We start from the raw sequence: 17,976 nt of genomic DNA, 5'->3' as shown, positions 1-17,976 counted from the left end.
ATGGTTAGTGTGGGAACAGAGTCTGGGGCCATGGTTAGTGTGGGAACAGATTCTGGGTCCATGGTGTGTGTGCGAACAGAGTTTGGTGCCATGGTTAGTGTGGAAACAGAGTGTGTGGCCATGGTTAGTGTGGAAACAGAGTCTGGGCCATGGTTAGTGTGAGCACAGATTCAGGGGCCATGGTTAGTGTGAGCACAGATTCTGGGGCCATGGTTATTGTGAGAACAGATTCTGGGGCCGTGGTTAGTGTGAGAATAGAGACTGGGGCCATGGTTAGTGTGAGAACAGGGACTGGGGCAATGGTTAGTGTGAGAACAGAGACTGGGGCCATGGTTAGAGTGAGAACAGAGACTGGGGCCACGGTTAGTATGGGAAGAGAGTCTGGGGCCATTCTAATGAGGGAACATATTCTGGGGCCATTGTTAGTGTGAGAACAGAGTGTGGGGCCATGGTTACTGTGGAAACAGATTCTGGGGCCATGGTTAGTGTGAGAACAGAGTCTGGGGCCATGGTTAGTATGGAAACAGAGTGTGGGGCCATGGCTGGTGAGGGAAGAGGGTCTGGGACCATGGTTAGTGTGAGAACAGATTCTGGGGCCATGGTTAGTGTGGGAACAGAGTTTGGGGCCATGGTTAATATAAGAACAGAGTCTGGGGTCCTGGTTAATATAAGAACAGAGTCTGGGGGTCATGGTTAGTGTGAGAACAGAGTGGGGCCATGGTTAGTGTGGAAGCAGAGTCTAGGGCCATGTTTAGTGTGTGAACTGAGTCTGGGGCCATGCGTTGTGTGAGAACACAGTGTGGGGCCATGGGTCGTGTGGAAACAGTCTGGGGCCATGGGTTGTGTGGAAATAGAGTCTGGGGCCATGGTTAGTGTGAGAACAGAGTCCGGGGCCATGGTTAGTATGGAAACAGAGTGTGGGGCCATGGTTGGTGTGGGAAGAGGGTCTGGGACCATGGTTAGTGTGAGAACAGAGACTGGGGCCATGGTTAGTGAGAGAACAGATTCTGGGGCCATGGTTATTGTGAGAACAGATTCTGGGGCCATGGTTAGTGTGGAAACAATGTGTAGGGCCATGGTTAGTGTGGAAACTGTGTTTGGGGCCATGGTTAGTGTGAGAACAGAGACTGGGGCCATGGTTAGTGTGAGAATAGAGACTGGAGCTATGGTTAGTGTGTGAACAGAGTCTGGGGCCATGGTTAGTGTGAGAACAGAGACTGGGGCCATGGTTAGTGTGAGAACAGGGACTGGGGCCATGGTTAGTGTGAGAACAGAGACTGGGGCCATGGTTAGAGTGAGAACAGAGACTGGGGCCATGGTTAGAGTGAGAACAGAGACGGGGGCCATGGGTAGTGTGGGAACAGAGTCTGGGGCCGTGGTTAGTGTGAGAATAGAGACTGGAGCCATGGTTAGTGTGGGAACAGAGTCTGGGGCCATGGTTAGTGTGAGAACAGAGACTGGGGCCATGGTTAGTGTGAGAACAGGGACTGGGGCCATGGTTAGTGTGAGAACAGAGACTGGGGCCATGGTTAGAGTGAGAACAGAGACTGGGGCCATGGTTAGTATGGGAAGAGAGTCTGGGGCAATGCTAAGTGTGAGAACAGAGACTGGGGCCATGGTTAGTGTGAGAACAGAGACTGGGGCCATGGTTAGAGTGAGAACAGAGACTGGGGCCAAGGTTAGTATGGGAACAGATTCTTGGGCCATGGTTAGTGTGAGAACAGAGACTGGGGCCATGGTTAGTGTGAGAACAGAGACTGGGGCCATGGTTAGTGTGGGAAAAGTGTCTGGGGCCATGGGTAGAGAGAGAACAGTTTCTGGGGCCATGGTTAGAGTGAGAACAGAGACTGGGGCCATGGTTAGTGTGGGAACAGAGTCTGGGGCCATGGTTAGTGTGGGAACAGATTCTGGGTCCATGGTGTGTGTGCGAACAGAGTTTGGTGCCATGGTTAGTGTGGAAACAGAGTGTGTGGCCATGGTTAGTGTGGAAACAGAGTCTGGGCCATGGTTAGTGTGAGCACAGATTCAGGGGCCATGGTTAGTGTGAGCACAGATTCTGGGGCCATGGTTATTGTGAGAACAGATTCTGGGGCCGTGGTTAGTGTGAGAATAGAGACTGGAGCCATGGTTAGTATGAGAACAGAGACTGGGGCCATGGTTAGTGTGAGAACAGGGACTGGGGCAATGGTTAGTGTGAGAACAGAGACTGGGGCCATGGTTAGAGTGAGAACAGAGACTGGGGCCACGGTTAGTATGGGAAGAGAGTCTGGGGCCATGCTAATGAGGGAACATATTCTGGGGCCATTGTTAGTGTGAGAACAGAGTGTGGGGCCATGGTTACTGTGGAAACAGATTCTGGGGCCATGGTTAGTGTGAGAACAGAGTCTGGGGCCATGGTTAGTATGGAAACAGAGTGTGGGGCCATGGTTGGTGTGGGAAGAGGGTCTGGGACCATGGTTAGTAAGAGAACAGATTCTGGGGCCATGGTTAGTGTGGGAACAGAGTTTGGGGCCATGGTTAATATAAGAACAGAGTCTGGGGTCCTGGTTAATATAAGAACAGAGTCTGGGGTCATGGTTAGTGTGAGAACAGAGTGGGGCCATGGTTAGTGTGGAAGCAGAGTCTATGGCCATGTTTAGTGTGTGAACTGAGTCTGGGGCCATGCGTTGTGTGAGAACACAGTGTGGGGCCATGGGTCGTGTGGAAACAGTCTGGGGCCATGGGTTGTGTGGAAATAGAGTCTGGGGCCATGGTTAGTGTGAGAACAGAGTCTGGGGCCATGGTTAGTATGGACACAGAGTGTGGGGCCATGGTTGGTGTGGGAAGAGGGTCTGGGACCATGGTTAGTGTGAGAACAGAGACTAGGGCCATGGTTAGTGAGAGAACAGATTCTGGGGCCATGGTTATTGTGAGAACAGATTCTGGGGCCATGGTTAGTGTGGAAACAATGTGTAGGGCCATGGTTAGTGTGGAAACTGTGTTTGGGGCCATGGTTGGTGTGGAAACAGAGTGTTGGACGATGGTTAGTGTGGGAACAGAGTCTGGGGCCGTGGTTAGTGTGAGAATAGAGACTGGAGCTATGGTTAGTGTGTGAACAGAGTCTGGGGCCATGGTTAGTGTGAGAACAGAGACTGGAGCCATGGTTAGTGTGAGAACAGGGACTGGGGCCATGATTAGTGTGATTACAGAGACTGGGGCCATGGTTAGAGTGAGAACAGAGTCTGGGGCCATGGTTAGAGTGAGAACAGAGACGGGGGCCATGGTTAGTGTGGGAACAGAGTCTGCGGCCATGGTTAGTGTGAGAACAGAGACTGGGGCCATGGTTAGTGTGAGAACAGGGACTGGGGCCATGGTTAGTGTGAGAACAGAGACTGGGGCCATGGTTAGAGTGAGAACAGAGACTGGGGCCATGGTTAGTATGGGAAGAGAGTCTGGGGCCATGCTAAGTGTGAGAACAGAGACTGGGGCCATGGTTAGTGTGAGAACAGAGACTGGGGCCATGGTTAGAGTGAGAACAGAGACTGGGGCCATGGTTAGTATGGGAACAGATTCTTGGGCCATGGTTAGTGTGAGAACAGAGACTGGGGCCATGGTTAGTGTGAGAACAGAGACTGGGGCCATGGTTAGTGTGGGAACAGTGTCTGGGGCCATGGTTAGAGAGAGAACAGTTTCTGGGGCCATGGTTAGAGTGAGAACAGAGACTGGGGCCATGGTTAGTGTGGGAACAGAGTCTGGGGCCATGGTTAGTGTGGGAACAGATTCTGGGTCCATGGTGTGTGTGCGAACAGAGTTTGGTGCCATGGTTAGTGTGGAAACAGAGTGTGTGGCCATGGTTAGTGTGGAAACAGAGTCTGGGCCATGGTTAGTGTGAGCACAGATTCTGGGGCCATGGTTAGTGTGAGCACAGATTCTGGGGCCATGGTTATTGTGAGAACAGATTCTGGGGCCGTGGTTAGTGTGAGAATAGAGACTGGAGCCATGGTTAGTGTGAGAACAGAGACTGGGGCCATGGTTAGTGTGAGAACAGGGACTGGGGCAATGGTTAGTGTGAGAACAGAGACTGGGGCCATGGTTAGAGTGAGAACAGAGACTGGGGCCATGGTTAGTATGGGAAGAGAGTCTGGGGCCATGCTAAGTGTGAGAACAGAGACTGGGGCCATGGTTAGTGTGGGAACAGAGTCTGGGGCCGTGGTTAGTGTGAGAATAGAGACTGGAGCCATGTTTAGTGTGAGAACAGAGTCAGGGGCCATTGCTAATGAGGGAACATATTCTGGGGCCATTGTTAGTGTGAGAACAGAGTGTGGGGCCATGGGTACTGTGGAAACAGATTCTGGGGCCATGGTTAGTGTGAGCACAGATTCTGGGTCCATGGTTAGTGTGGAAACAGAGTGTGGGAACATGGTTAGTGTAGGATCAGAGTCTGGGGCCATGGTTAGTGTGAGAACAGAGTGTGGACCATGTTTAGTGTGAGAACAGAGTCAGGGGCCATTTTGAATCTGGGAACATATTCTGGGGCCATGGTTAGTGTGGAAACAATGTGTAGGGCCATGGTTAGTGTGGAAACTGTGTTTGGGGCCATGGTTGGTGTGGAAACAGAGTGTTGGACGATGGTTAGTGTGGGAACAGAGTCTGGGGCCGTCGTTAGTGTGAGAATAGAGACTGGAGCTATGGTTAGTGTGTGAACAGAGTCTGGGGCCATGGTTAGTGTGAGAACAGAGACTGGAGCCATGGTTAGTGTGAGAACAGGGACTGGGGCCATGGTTAGTGTGAGAACAGAGACTGGGGCCATGGTTAGAGTGAGAACAGAGACTGGGGCCATGGTTAGAGTGAGAACAGAGACGGGGGCCATGGTTAGTGTGGGAACAGAGTCTGGGGCCGTGGTTAGTGTGAGAATAGAGACTGGAGCCATGGTTAGTGTGGGAACAGAGTCTGTGGCCATGGTTAGTGTGAGAACAGAGACTGGGGCCATGGTAGTGTGAGAACAGGGACTGGGGCCATGGTTAGTGTGAGAACAGAGACTGGGGCCATGGTTAGAGTGAGAACAGAGACTGGGGCCATGGTTAGTATGGGAAGAGAGTCTGGGGCCATGCTAAGTGTGAGAACAGAGACTGGGGCCATGGTTAGTGTGAGAAAAGAGACTGGGGCCATGGTTAGAGTGAGAACAGAGACTGGGGCCATGGTTAGTATGGGAACAGATTCTTGGGCCATGGTTAGTGTGAGAACAGAGACTGGGGCCATGGTTAGTGTGAGAACAGAGACTGGGGCCATGGTTAGTGTGGGAACAGTTTCTGGGGCCATGGTTAGAGAGAGAACAGTTTCTGGGGCCATGGTTAGAGTGAGAACAGAGACTGGGGCCATGGTTAGTGTGGGAACAGAGTCTGGGGCTATGGTTATTGTGGGAACAGATTCTGGGTCCATGGTGTGTGTGCGAACAGAGTTTGGTGCCATGGTTAGTGTGGAAACAGAGTGTGTGGCCATGGTTAGTGTGGAAACAGAGTCTGGGCCATGGTTAGTGTGAGCACAGATTCTGGGGCCATGGTTAGTGTGAGCACAGATTCTGGGGCCATGGTTATTGTGAGAACAGATTCTGGGGCCGTGGTTAGTGTGAGAATAGAGACTGGAGCCATGGTTAGTGTGAGAACAGAGACTGGGGCCATGGTTAGTGTGAGAACAGGGACTGGGGCAATGGTTAGTGTGAGATCAGAGACTGGGGCCATGGCTAGAGTGAGAACAGAGACTGGGGCCATGGTTAGTATGGGAAGAGAGTCTGGGGCCATGCTAAGTGTGAGAACAGAGACTGGGGCCATGGTTAGTGTGGGAACAGAGTCTGGGGCCGTGGTTAGTGTGAGAATAGAGACTGGAGCCATGTTTAGTGTGAGAACAGAGACTGGGGCCATGGTTAGTGAGAGAACAGATTGTGGGGCCATGGTTAGTGTGAGAACAGAGTCTGGGGCCATGGTTAGTGTGGAAACAGTGTCTGGGACCATGGTTAGTGTGGAAACAGAGTGTCAGACCACGGTTAGTGTGGAAACAGAGTGTCAGACCATGGTTAGTGTGAGAACAGAGTCTGGGGTCATGGTTATTGTGGGAACAGATTCTGGGACCATGGTGAGTGTGGGAACATAGTGTCAGACCATGGTTAGTGTGAGAACAGAGTCTGGGGTCATGGTTAGTGTGGAAACAGAGTGTCAGACCATGGTTAGTGTGAGAACAGAGTCTGGGGTCATGGTTAGTGTGAGAATAGAGACTGGAGCTATGGTTAGTGTGTGAACAGAGTCTGGGGCCATGGTTAGTGTGAGAACAGAGACTGGAGCCATGGTTAGTGTGAGAACAGGGACTGGGGCCATGGTTAGTGTGATTACAGAGACTGGGGCCATGGTTAGAGTGAGAACAGAGACTGGGGCCATGGTTAGAGTGAGAACAGAGACGGGGGCCATGGTTAGTGTGGGAACAGAGTCTGCGGCCATGGTTAGTGTGAGAACAGAGACTGGGGCCATGGTTAGTGTGAGAACAGGGACTGGGGCCATGGTTAGTGTGAGAACAGAGACTGGGGCCATGGTTAGAGTGAGAACAGAGACTGGGGCCATGGTTAGTATGGGAAGAGAGTCTGGGGCCATGCTAAGTGTGAGAACAGAGACTGGGGCCATGGTTAGTGTGAGAACAGAGACTGGGGCCATGGTTAGAGTGAGAACAGAGACTGGGGCCATGGTTAGTATGGGAACAGATTCTTGGGCCATGGTTAGTGTGAGAACAGAGACTGGGGCCATGGTTAGTGTGAGAACAGAGACTGGGGCCATGGTTAGTGTGGGAACAGTGTCTGGGGCCATGGTTAGAGAGAGAACAGTTTCTGGGGCCATGGTTAGAGTGAGAACAGAGACTGGGGCCATGGTTAGTGTGGGAACAGAGTCTGGGGCCATGGTTAGTGTGGGAACAGATTCTGGGTCCATGGTGTGTGTGCGAACAGAGTTTGGTGCCATGGTTAGTGTGGAAACAGAGTGTGTGGCCATGGTTAGTGTGGAAACAGAGTCTGGGCCATGGTTAGTGTGAGCACAGATTCTGGGGCCATGGTTAGTGTGAGCACAGATTCTGGGGCCATGGTTATTGTGAGAACAGATTCTGGGGCCGTGGTTAGTGTGAGAATAGAGACTGGAGCCATGGTTAGTGTGAGAACAGAGACTGGGGCCATGGTTAGTGTGAGAACAGGGACTGGGGCAATGGTTAGTGTGAGAACAGAGACTGGGGCCATGGTTAGAGTGAGAACAGAGACTGGGGCCATGGTTAGTATGGGAAGAGAGTCTGGGGCCATGCTAAGTGTGAGAACAGAGACTGGGGCCATGGTTAGTGTGGGAACAGAGTCTGGGGCCGTGGTTAGTGTGAGAATAGAGACTGGAGCCATGTTTAGTGTGAGAACAGAGTCAGGGGCCATTGCTAATGAGGGAACATATTCTGGGGCCATTGTTAGTGTGAGAACAGAGTGTGGGGCCATGGTTACTGTGGAAACAGATTCTGGGGCCATGGTTAGTGTGAACACAGATTCTGGGTCCATGGTTAGTGTGGAAACAGAGTGTGGGAACATGGTTAGTGTAGGATCAGAGTCTGGGGCCATGGTTAGTGTGAGAACAGAGTGTGGACCATGTTTAGTGTGAGAACAGAGTCAGGGGCCATTTTGAATCTGGGAACATATTCTGGGGCCATGGTTAGTGTGGAAACAATGTGTAGGGCCATGGTTAGTGTGGAAACTGTGTTTGGGGCCATGGTTGGTGTGGAAACAGAGTGTTGGACGATGGTTAGTGTGGGAACAGAGTCTGGGGCCGTGGTTAGTGTGAGAATAGAGACTGGAGCTATGGTTAGTGTGTGAACAGAGTCTGGGGCCATGGTTAGTGTGAGAACAGAGACTGGAGCCATGGTTAGTGTGAGAACAGGGACTGGGGCCATGGTTAGTGTGAGAACAGAGACTGGGGCCATGGTTAGAGTGAGAACAGAGACTGTGGCCATGGTTAGAGTGAGAACAGAGACGGGGGCCATGGTTAGTGTGGGAACAGAGTCTGGGGCCGTGGTTAGTGTGAGAATAGAGACTGGAGCCATGGTTAGTGTGGGAACAGAGTCTGTGGCCATGGTTAGTGTGAGAACAGAGACTGGGGCCATGGTTAGTGTGAGAACAGGGACTGGGGCCATGGTTAGTGTGAGAACAGAGACTGGGGCCATGGTTAGAGTGAGAACAGAGACTGGGGCCATGGTTAGTATGGGAAGAGAGTCTGGGGCCATGCTAAGTGTGAGAACAGAGACTGGGGCCATGGTTAGTGTGCGAAAAGAGACTGGGGCCATGGTTAGAGTGAGAACAGAGACTGGGGCCATGGTTAGTATGGGAACAGATTCTTGGGCCATGGTTAGTGTGAGAACAGAGACTGGGGCCATGGTTAGTGTGAGAACAGAGACTGGGGCCATGGTTAGTGTGGGAACAGTTTCTGGGGCAATGGTTAGAGGGAGAACAGTTTCTGGGGCCATGGTTAGAGTGAGAACAGAGACTGGGGCCATGGTTAGTGTGGGAACAGAGTCTGGGGCTATGGTTAGTGTGGGAACAGATTCTGGGTCCATGGTGTGTGTGCGAACAGAGTTTGGTGCCATGGTTAGTGTGGAAACAGAGTGTGTGGCCATGGTTAGTGTGGAAACAGAGTCTGGGCCATGGTTAGTGTGAGCACAGATTCTGGGGCCATGGTTAGTGTGAGCACAGATTCTGGGGCCATGGTTATTGTGAGAACAGATTCTGGGGCCGTGGTTAGTGTGAGAATAGAGACTGGAGCCATGGTTAGTGTGAGAACAGAGACTGGGGCCATGGTTAGTGTGAGAACAGGGACTGGGGCAATGGTTAGTGTGAGATCAGAGACTGGGGCCATGGTTAGAGTGAGAACAGAGACTGGGGCCATGGTTAGTATGGGAAGAGAGTCTGGGGCCATGCTAAGTGTGAGAACAGAGACTGGGGCCATGGTTAGTGTGGGAACAGAGTCTGGGGCCGTGGTTAGTGTGAGAATAGAGACTGGAGCCATGTTTAGTGTGAGAACAGAGACTGGGGCCATGGTTAGTGAGAGAGCAGAGTCTGGGGCCATGGTTAGTGTGGAAACAGTGTCTGGGACCATGGTTAGTGTGGAAACAGAGTGTCAGACCACGGTTAGTGTGGAAACAGAGTGTCAGACCATGGTTAGTGTGAGAACAGAGTCTGGGGTCATGGTTAGTGTGAGAACAGAGTCTGGGGTCATGGTTATTGTGGGAACAGATTCTGGGACCATGGTGAGTGTGGGAACATAGTGTCAGACCATGGTTAGTGTGAGAACAGAGTCTGGGGTCATGGTTAGTGTGGAAACAGAGTGTCAGACCATGGTTAGTGTGAGAACAGAGTCTGGGGTCATGGTTAGTGTGGAAACAGAGTGTCAGACCACGGTTAGTGTGAGAACAGAGTCTGGGGGATTGCTTAGTATGTAAACAGAGTGTCAGACCATGGTTAGTGTGGGAACAGAGTCTGGGGGATTGGTTAGTGTGGAAACAAAGTGTCAGAACATGATTAGTGAGCAAACAGAGTGTGGAAACATGGTTAGTGTGGGATCAGAGACTGGGGCCATGGTTAGTGTGGGAACAGAGTCTGGGGCCATGGTTAGTGTGAGAACAGAGACTGGGGCCATGGTTAGTGTGAGAACAGATTGTGGGGCCATGGATAGTGTGAGAACAGAGTCTGCGGCCATTGTGAATGTGGGAACATATTCTGGGGCCATGGTTAGTGTGTGAACAGAGTCTGGGGCCATGGTTAGTGTGAGAACAGAGTCTAGGGCCATGGGTAGTGTGAGAACAGAGACTGGGGCCATGGTTAGTGTGAGAACAGATTGTGGGGCCATGGATAGTGTGAGAACAGAGTCAGGGGCCATTGTGAATGTGGGAACATATTCTGGGGCCATGGTTAGTGTGAGAACAGAGTCTGGGGCCATGATTAGTGTGAGAACAGAGACTGGGGCCATGGTTAGTGTGGGAACAGAGTCTGGGACCATGGTTACTGTGAGAACAGAGTCTGGGGCCATGGTTAGTGTGAGAACAGAGTCTGGGGCCATGGGTAGTGTGAGAACAGAGTGTGGGGCCATGGTTACTGTGGAAACAGAGTCTGGGGCCATGGTTAGTGTGAGCACAGATTCTGGGTCCATGGTTAGTGTGGAAACAGAGTGTGGGAACATGGTTAGTGTAGGATCAGAGTCTGGGGCCATGGTTAGTGTGAGCACAGATTCTGGGTCCATGGTTAGTGTGGAAACAGAGTGTGGACCATGTTTAGTGTGAGAACAGAGTCAGGGGCCATTGTGAATGTGGGAACATATTCTGGGGCCATGGTTAGTGTGAGAACAGAGTCTGGGGCCATGGTTAGTGTGAGAACAGAGACTGGGGCCATGGTTAGTGTGGAAACAGAGTGTCAGACCATGGTTAGTGTGGGAACAGAGTCTGGGGGATTGGTTAGTGTGGAAACAAAGTGTCAGAACATGATTAGTGAGCAAACAGAGTGTGGAAACATGGTTAGTGTGGGATCAGAGACTGGGGCCATGGTTAGTGTGGGAACAGAGTCTGGGGCCATGGTTAGTGTGAGAACAGAGACTGGGGCCATGGTGAGTGTGAGAACAGATTGTGGTGCCATGGATAGTGTGAGAACAGAGTCTGCGGCCATGGTTAGTGTGGAAACAGTGTCTGGGACCACGGTTAGTGTGGAAACAGAGTGTCAGACCATGGGTAGTGTGGAAACAGAGTGTCAGAACATGGTTAGTGTGAGAACAGATACTGGGGCCATGGTTAGTGTGGGATCAGAGTCTGGGGCCATGGTTAGTGTGAGAACAGAGTGTGGACCATGTTAAGTGTGAGAACAGAGTCAGGGGCCATTGTGAATGTGGGAACATATTCTGGGGCCATGGTTAGTGTGAGAACAGAGTCTGGGGCCATAGTTAGTGTGAGAACAGAGACTGGGGACATGGTTAGTGTGGGAACAGAGTCTGGGACCATGGTTACTGTGAGAACAGAGTCTGGGGCCATGGTTAGTGTTAGAACATATTCTGGGGCCATGGTTAATGTGGGATCAGAGACTGGGGCCATGGTTAGTGTGAGAAGAGAGTCTGGTGCCATGGTTAGTGTGGAAACAATGTGTGGGGCCATGGTTAGTGTGGGAACAGGGTCTGCGACCATGGTTAGTGTGGAAACAGAGTGTGGGGCCATGGTTAGTGTGGAAACAGAGTCTGGGGCCATTGTTAGTGTGAGCACAGATTCTGGGGCCATTGTTAGTGTGCAAACGGAGTCTGAGGCCATGGTTAGTGTGGGAACAGAGCCTGGGTCCATGCTTAGTGTGAGAACAGATTCTGGGGCTATGATTAGTGTGGGAACAGAGTCTGAGGCAATGGTTAGAGTGGGAACAGAGTCTGGGACCATGGCTAGTGTGAGAACAGATTCTGGGGCCATGGTTAGTGTGGGAACAGATTATTGGGCCATGGTTAGTGTGAGAACAGTGTCTGGGGCCATGGTTAGTGTGAGAACAGATTCTGGGGCCATGGTTAGTGTGAGAACAGAGTCTGGGCCATGGTTACTGTGGGAACAGAGTTTGGGGCCATGGCTAGTGTGGAAACAGAGTGTGGGGCCATGGTTAGTGTGGAAACAGAGTGTGGGGCCATGGTTAGTGAGGAAACAGAGTCTGGGGCCATGGTTAGTGTGGGAACAAAGTGTCAGAACATGATTAGTGAGCAAACAGAGTGTGGAAACATGGTTAGTGTGGGATCAGAGACTGGGGCCATGGTTAGTGTGGGAACAGAGTCTGGGGCCATGGTTAGTGTGAGAACAGAGACTGGGGCCATGGTTAGTGTGAGAACAGATTGTGGTGCCATGGATAGTGTGAGAACAGAGTCTGCGGCCATGGTTAGTGTGGAAACAGTGTCTCGGACCACGGTTAGTGTGGAAACAGAGTGTCAGACCATGGGTAGTGTGGAAACAGAGTGTCAGAACATGGTTAGTGTGAGAACAGAGACTGGGGCCATGGTTAGTGTGGGATCAGAGTCTGGGGCCATGGTTAGTGTGAGAACAGAGTGTGGACCATGTTAAGTGTGAGAACAGAGTCAGGGGCCATTGTGAATGTGGGAACATATTCTGGGGCCATGGTTAGTGTGAGAACAGAGTCTGGGGCCATGGTTAGTGTGAGAACAGAGACTGGGGCAATGGTTAGTGTGGGAACAGAGTCTGGGACCATGGTTACTGTGAGAACAGAGTCTGGGGCCATGGTTAGTGTTAGAACATATTCTGGGGCCATGGTTAATGTGGGATCAGAGACTGGGGCCATGGTTAGTGTGAGAAGAGAGTCTGGTGCCATGGTTAGTGTGGAAACAATGTGTGGGGCCATGGTTAGTGTGGGAACAGGGTCTGCGACCATGGTTAGTGTGGAAACAGAGTGTGGGGCCATGGTTAGTGTGAGAACAGAGACTGGGGCCATGGTTAGAGTGAGAACAGAGACTGGGGCCATGGTTAGAGTGAGAACAGAGACGGGGGCCATGGTTAGTGTGGGAACAGAGTCTGGGGCCGTGGTTAGTGTGAGAATAGAGACTGGAGCCATGGTTAGTGTGGGAACAGAGTCTGTGGCCATGGTTAGTGTGAGAACAGAGACTGGGGCCATGGTTAGTGTGAGAACAGGGACTGGGGCCATGGTTAGTGTGAGAACAGAGACTGGGGCCATGGTTAGAGTGAGAACAGAGACTGGGGCCATGGTTAGTATGGGAAGAGAGTCTGGGGCCATGCTAAGTGTGAGAACAGAGACTGGGGCCATGGTTAGTGTGAGAAAAGAGACTGGGGCCATGGTTAGAGTGAGAACAGAGACTGGGGCCATGGTTAGTATGGGAACAGATTCTTGGGCCATGGTTAGTGTGAGAACAGAGACTGGGGCCATGGTTAGTGTGAGAACAGAGACTGGGGCCATGGTTAGTGTGGGAACAGTTTCTGGGGCCATGGTTAGAGAGAGAACAGTTTCTGGGGCCATGGTTAGAGTGAGAACAGAGACTGGGGCCATGGTTAGTGTGGGAACAGAGTCTGGGGCTATGGTTAGTGTGGGAACAGATTCTGGGTCCATGGTGTGTGTGCGAACAGAGTTTGGTGCCATGGTTAGTGTGGAAACAGAGTGTGTGGCCATGGTTAGTGTGGAAACAGAGTCTGGGCCATGGTTAGTGTGAGCACAGATTCTGGGGCCATGGTTAGTGTGAGCACAGATTCTGGGGCCATGGTTATTGTGAGAACAGATTCTGGGGCCGTGGTTAGTGTGAGAATAGAGACTGGAGCCATGGTTAGTGTGAGAACAGGGACTGGGGCAATGGTTAGTGTGAGATCAGAGACTGGGGCCATGGTTAGAGTGAGAACAGAGACTGGGGCCATGGTTAGTATGGGAAGAGAGTCTGGGGGATTGCTTAGTATGTAAACAGAGTGTCAGACCATGGTTAGTGTGGGAACAGAGTCTGGGGGATTGCTTAGTGTGGAAACAGAGTGTCAGACCATGGTTAGTGTGGGAACAGAGTCTGGGGGATTGGTTAGTGTGGAAACAAAGTGTCAGAACATGATTAGTGAGCAAACAGAGTGTGGAAACATGGTTAGTGTGGGATCAGAGACTGGGGCCATGGTTAGTGTGGGAACAGAGTCTGGGGCCATGGTTAGTGTGAGAACAGAGACTGGGGCCATGGTTAGTGTGAGAACAGATTGTGGGGCCATGGATAGTGTGAGAACAGAGTCTGCGGCCATTGTGAATGTGGGAACATATTCTGGGGCCATGGTTAGTGTGAGAACAGAGTCTGGGGCCATGGTTAGTGTGAGAACAGAGTCTGGGGCCATGGTTAGTGTGAGAACAGAGACTGGGGCCATGGTTAGTGTGAGAACAGATTGTGGGGCCATGGATAGTGTGAGAACAGAGTCAGGGGCCATTGTGAATGTGGGAACATATTCTGGGGCCATGGTTAGTGTGAGAACAGAGTCTGGGGCCATGATTAGTGTGAGAACAGAGACTGGGGCCATGGTTAGTGTGGGAACAGAGTCTGGGACCATGGTTACTGTGAGAACAGAGTCTGGGGCCATGGTTAGTGTGAGAACAGAGTCTGGGGCCATGGGTAGTGTGAGAACAGAGTGTGGGGCCATGGTTACTGTGGAAACAGAGTCTGGGGCCATGGTTAGTGTGAGCACAGATTCTGGGTCCATGGTTAGTGTGGAAACAGAGTGTGGGAACATGGTTAGTGTAGGATCAGAGTCTGGGGCCATGGTTAGTGTGAGCACAGATTCTGGGTCCATGGTTAGTGTGGAAACAGAGTGTGGACCATGTTTAGTGTGAGAACAGAGTCAGGGGCCATTGTGAATGTGGGAACATATTCTGGGGCCATGGTTAGTGTGAGAACAGAGTCTGGGGCCATGGTTAGTGTGAGAACAGAGACTGGGGCCATGGTTAGTGTGGGAACAGAGTGTCAGACCATGGTTAGTGTGGGAACAGAGTCTGGGGGATTGGTTAGTGTGGAAAAAAAGTGTCAGAACATGATTAGTGAGCAAACAGAGTGTGGAAACATGGTTAGTGTGGGATCAGAGACTGGGGCCATGGTTAGTGTGGGAACAGAGTCTGGGGCCATGGTTAGTGTGAGAACAGAGACTGGGGCCATGGTTAGTGTGAGAACAGATTGTGGTGCCATGGATAGTGTGAGAACAGAGTCTGCGGCCATGGTTAGTGTGGAAACAGTGTCTGGGACCACGGTTAGTGTGGAAACAGAGTGTCAGACCATGGGTAGTGTGGAAACAGAGTGTCAGAACATGGTTAGTGTGAGAACAGAGACTGGGGCCATGGTTAGTGTGGGATCAGAGTCTGGGGCCATGGTTAGTGTGAGAACAGAGTGTGGACCATGTTAAGTGTGAGAACAGAGTCAGGGGCCATTGTGAATGTGGGAACATATTCTGGGGCCATGGTTAGTGTGAGAACAGAGTCTGGGGCCATAGTTAGTGTGAGAACAGAGACTGGGGCCATGGTTAGTGTGGGAACAGAGTCTGGGACCATGGTTACTGTGAGAACAGAGTCTGGGGCCATGGTTAGTGTTAGAACATATTCTGGGGCCATGGTTAATGTGGGATCAGAGACTGGGGCCATGGTTAGTGTGAGAAGAGAGTCTGGTGCCATGGTTAGTGTGGAAACAATGTGTGGGGCCATGGTTAGTGTGGGAACAGGGTCTGCGACCATGGTTACAGTGGGAACAGAGTCTGGGACCATGGCTAGTGTGAGAACAGATTCTGGGGCCATGGTTAGTGTGGGAACAGATTATTGGGCCATGGTTAGTGTGAGAACAGTGTCTGGGGCCATGGTTAGTGTGGGAACAGATTATTGGGCCATGGTTAGTGTGAGAACAGATTGTGGTGCCATGGATAGTGTGAGAACAGAGTCTGCGGCCATGGTTAGTGTGGAAACAGTGTCTGGGACCACGGTTAGTGTGGAAACAGAGTGTCAGACCATGGGTAGTGTGGAAACAGAGTGTCAGAACATGGTTAGTGTGAGAACAGAGACTGGGGCCATGGTTAGTGTGGGATCAGAGTCTGGGGCCATGGTTAGTGTGAGAACAGAGTCTGGGGCCATGGTTAGTGTGAGAACAGAGACTGGGGCCATGGTTAGTGTGGGAACAGAGTCTGGGACCATGGTTACTGTGAGAACAGAGTCTGGGGCCATGGTTAGTGTTAGAACATATTCTGGGGCCATGGTTAATGTGGGATCAGAGACTGGGGCCATGGTTAGTGTGAGAAGAGAGTCTGGTGCCATGGTTAGTGTGGAAACAATGTGTGGGGCCATGGTTAGTGTGGGAACAGGGTCTGCGACCATGGTTAGTGTGGAAACAGAGTGTGGGGCCATGGTTAGTGTGGAAACAGAGTCTGGGGCCATTGTTAGTGTGAGCACAGATTCTGGGGCCATTGTTAGTGTGCAAACGGAGTCTGAGGCCATGGTTAGTGTGGGAACAGAGCCTGGGTCCATGCTTAGGGTGAGAACAGATTCTGGGGCTATGATTAGTGTGGGAACAGAGTCTGAGGCCATGGTTAGAGTGGGAACAGAGTCTGGGACCATGGCTAGTGTGAGAACAGATTCTGGGGCCATGGTTAGTGTGGGAACAGATTATTGGGCCATGGTTAGTGTGAGAACAGTGTCTGGGGCCATGGTTAGTGTGAGAACAGATTCTGGGGCCATGGTTAGTGTGAGAACAGAGTCTGGGCCATGGTTACTGTGGGAACAGAGTTTGGGGCCATGGCTAGTGTGGAAACAGAGTGTGGGGCCATGGTTAGTGTGGAAACAGAGTGTGGGGCCATGGTTAGTGAGGAAACAGAGTCTGGGGCCATGGTTAGTGTGGGAACAGAGTGTGGGACCATGTTTAGTGTGAGAACAGAGTCTGGGGCCATGGTTAGTGTGGAAACTGAGTGTGGGGCCATGGTTAGTGTGGAAACAGATGTGGGGCCATGATTAGTGTTGTAACAGAGTGTGGGGCCATGGTTAGTGTGGGAAGAGGGTCTGGGACCATGGTTAGTGTGAGAACAGATTCTGGGGCCATGGTTAGTGTGAGAATAGATTCTGGGGTCATGGTTAGTGTGGAAACAGTTTGTGGGGCCATGGTTAGTGTGGGAACAGGGTCTGGGTCCATGGTTAGTGTGAAAACAGTTTCTTGGGCCATGGTTAGTGTGGAAACAATGTGTGGGGCCATGGTTAGTGTGGGAACAGGGTCTGGGGCCATGGTTAGTGTGAGAACAGAGTGTGGGACCATGTGTAGTATGAGAACAGAGTCTGGGGCCATGGTTAGTGACTAAACAGAGTCTGGGGCCATGGTTAGTGCGGGAACAGATTCTGGGGCCATGTTTAGTGTGAGAACAGATTCTGGGGCCATGGTTAGTGTGAGAACAGAGTCTGGGCCATGATTACTGTGGGAACAGAGTTTGGGGCTATGGTTAATATAAGAACAGAGTCTGGGGTCATGGTTAATATAAGAACAGAGTCTGGGGTCATGGTTAGTGTGAGAACAGAGTGGGGCCATGGTTAGTGTGGAAGCAGAGTCTAGGGCCATGTTTAGTGTGGGAGCAGATTCTGGCGCCATGGTTAGTGTGAGAACAGAGTCTGGTGCCATGGTTAGTGTGGAAACAATGTGTGGGGCCATGGTTAGTGTGGGAACAGGGTCCGCGACCATGGTTAGTGTGGAAACAGAGTGTGGGGCCATGGTTAGTATGGACACAGAGTCTGGGGCCATTGTTAGTGTGAGCACAGATTCTAGGGCCATGGTTAGTGTGCAAACGGAGTCTGAGGCCATGGTTAGTGTGGGAACAGAGCCTGGGGCCATGCTTAGTGTGAGAACAGATTCTGGGGCTATGGATAGTGTGGGAACAGAGTCTGAGGCCATGGTTAGTGTGGGAACAGAGTCTGGGACCAAGGCTAGTGTGAGAACAGTGTCTGGGGCCATGGTTAGTGTGAGAACAGTGTCTGGTGCCATGGCTAGTGTGGGAACAGAGTTTCGGACCATGGTTAGTGTGAGAACAGATTATTGGGCCATGGTTAGTGTGAGAACAGTGTCTGGGGCCATGGTTAGTGTGAGAACAGAGTCTGGGCCATGGTTACTGTGGGAACAGAGTTTGGGGCCATGGTTAATATAAGAACAGAGTCTGGGGTCCTGGTTAATATAAGAACAGAGTCTGGGGTCATGGTTAGTGTGAGAACAGAGTGGGGCCATGGTTAGTGTGGAAGCAGAGTCTAGGGCCATGTTTAGTGTGTGAACTGAGTCTGGGGCCATGCGTTGTGTGAGAACACAGTGTGGGGCCATGGGTCGTGTGGAAACAGTCTGGGGCTATGGGTTGTGTGGAAATAGAGTCTGGGGACATGGTTAGTGTGAGAACAGAGTCTGGGGCCATGGTTAGTATGGAAACAGAGTGTGGGGCCATGGTTGGTGT

The sequence above is a fragment of the Hemitrygon akajei genome, chromosome 10 (genome assembly GCF_048418815.1).
Source record: "Hemitrygon akajei chromosome 10, sHemAka1.3, whole genome shotgun sequence".
NCBI classification, from domain to species: Eukaryota; Metazoa; Chordata; class Chondrichthyes; order Myliobatiformes; family Dasyatidae; genus Hemitrygon; species Hemitrygon akajei.
This window is presented reverse-complemented; position numbering follows the sequence as displayed.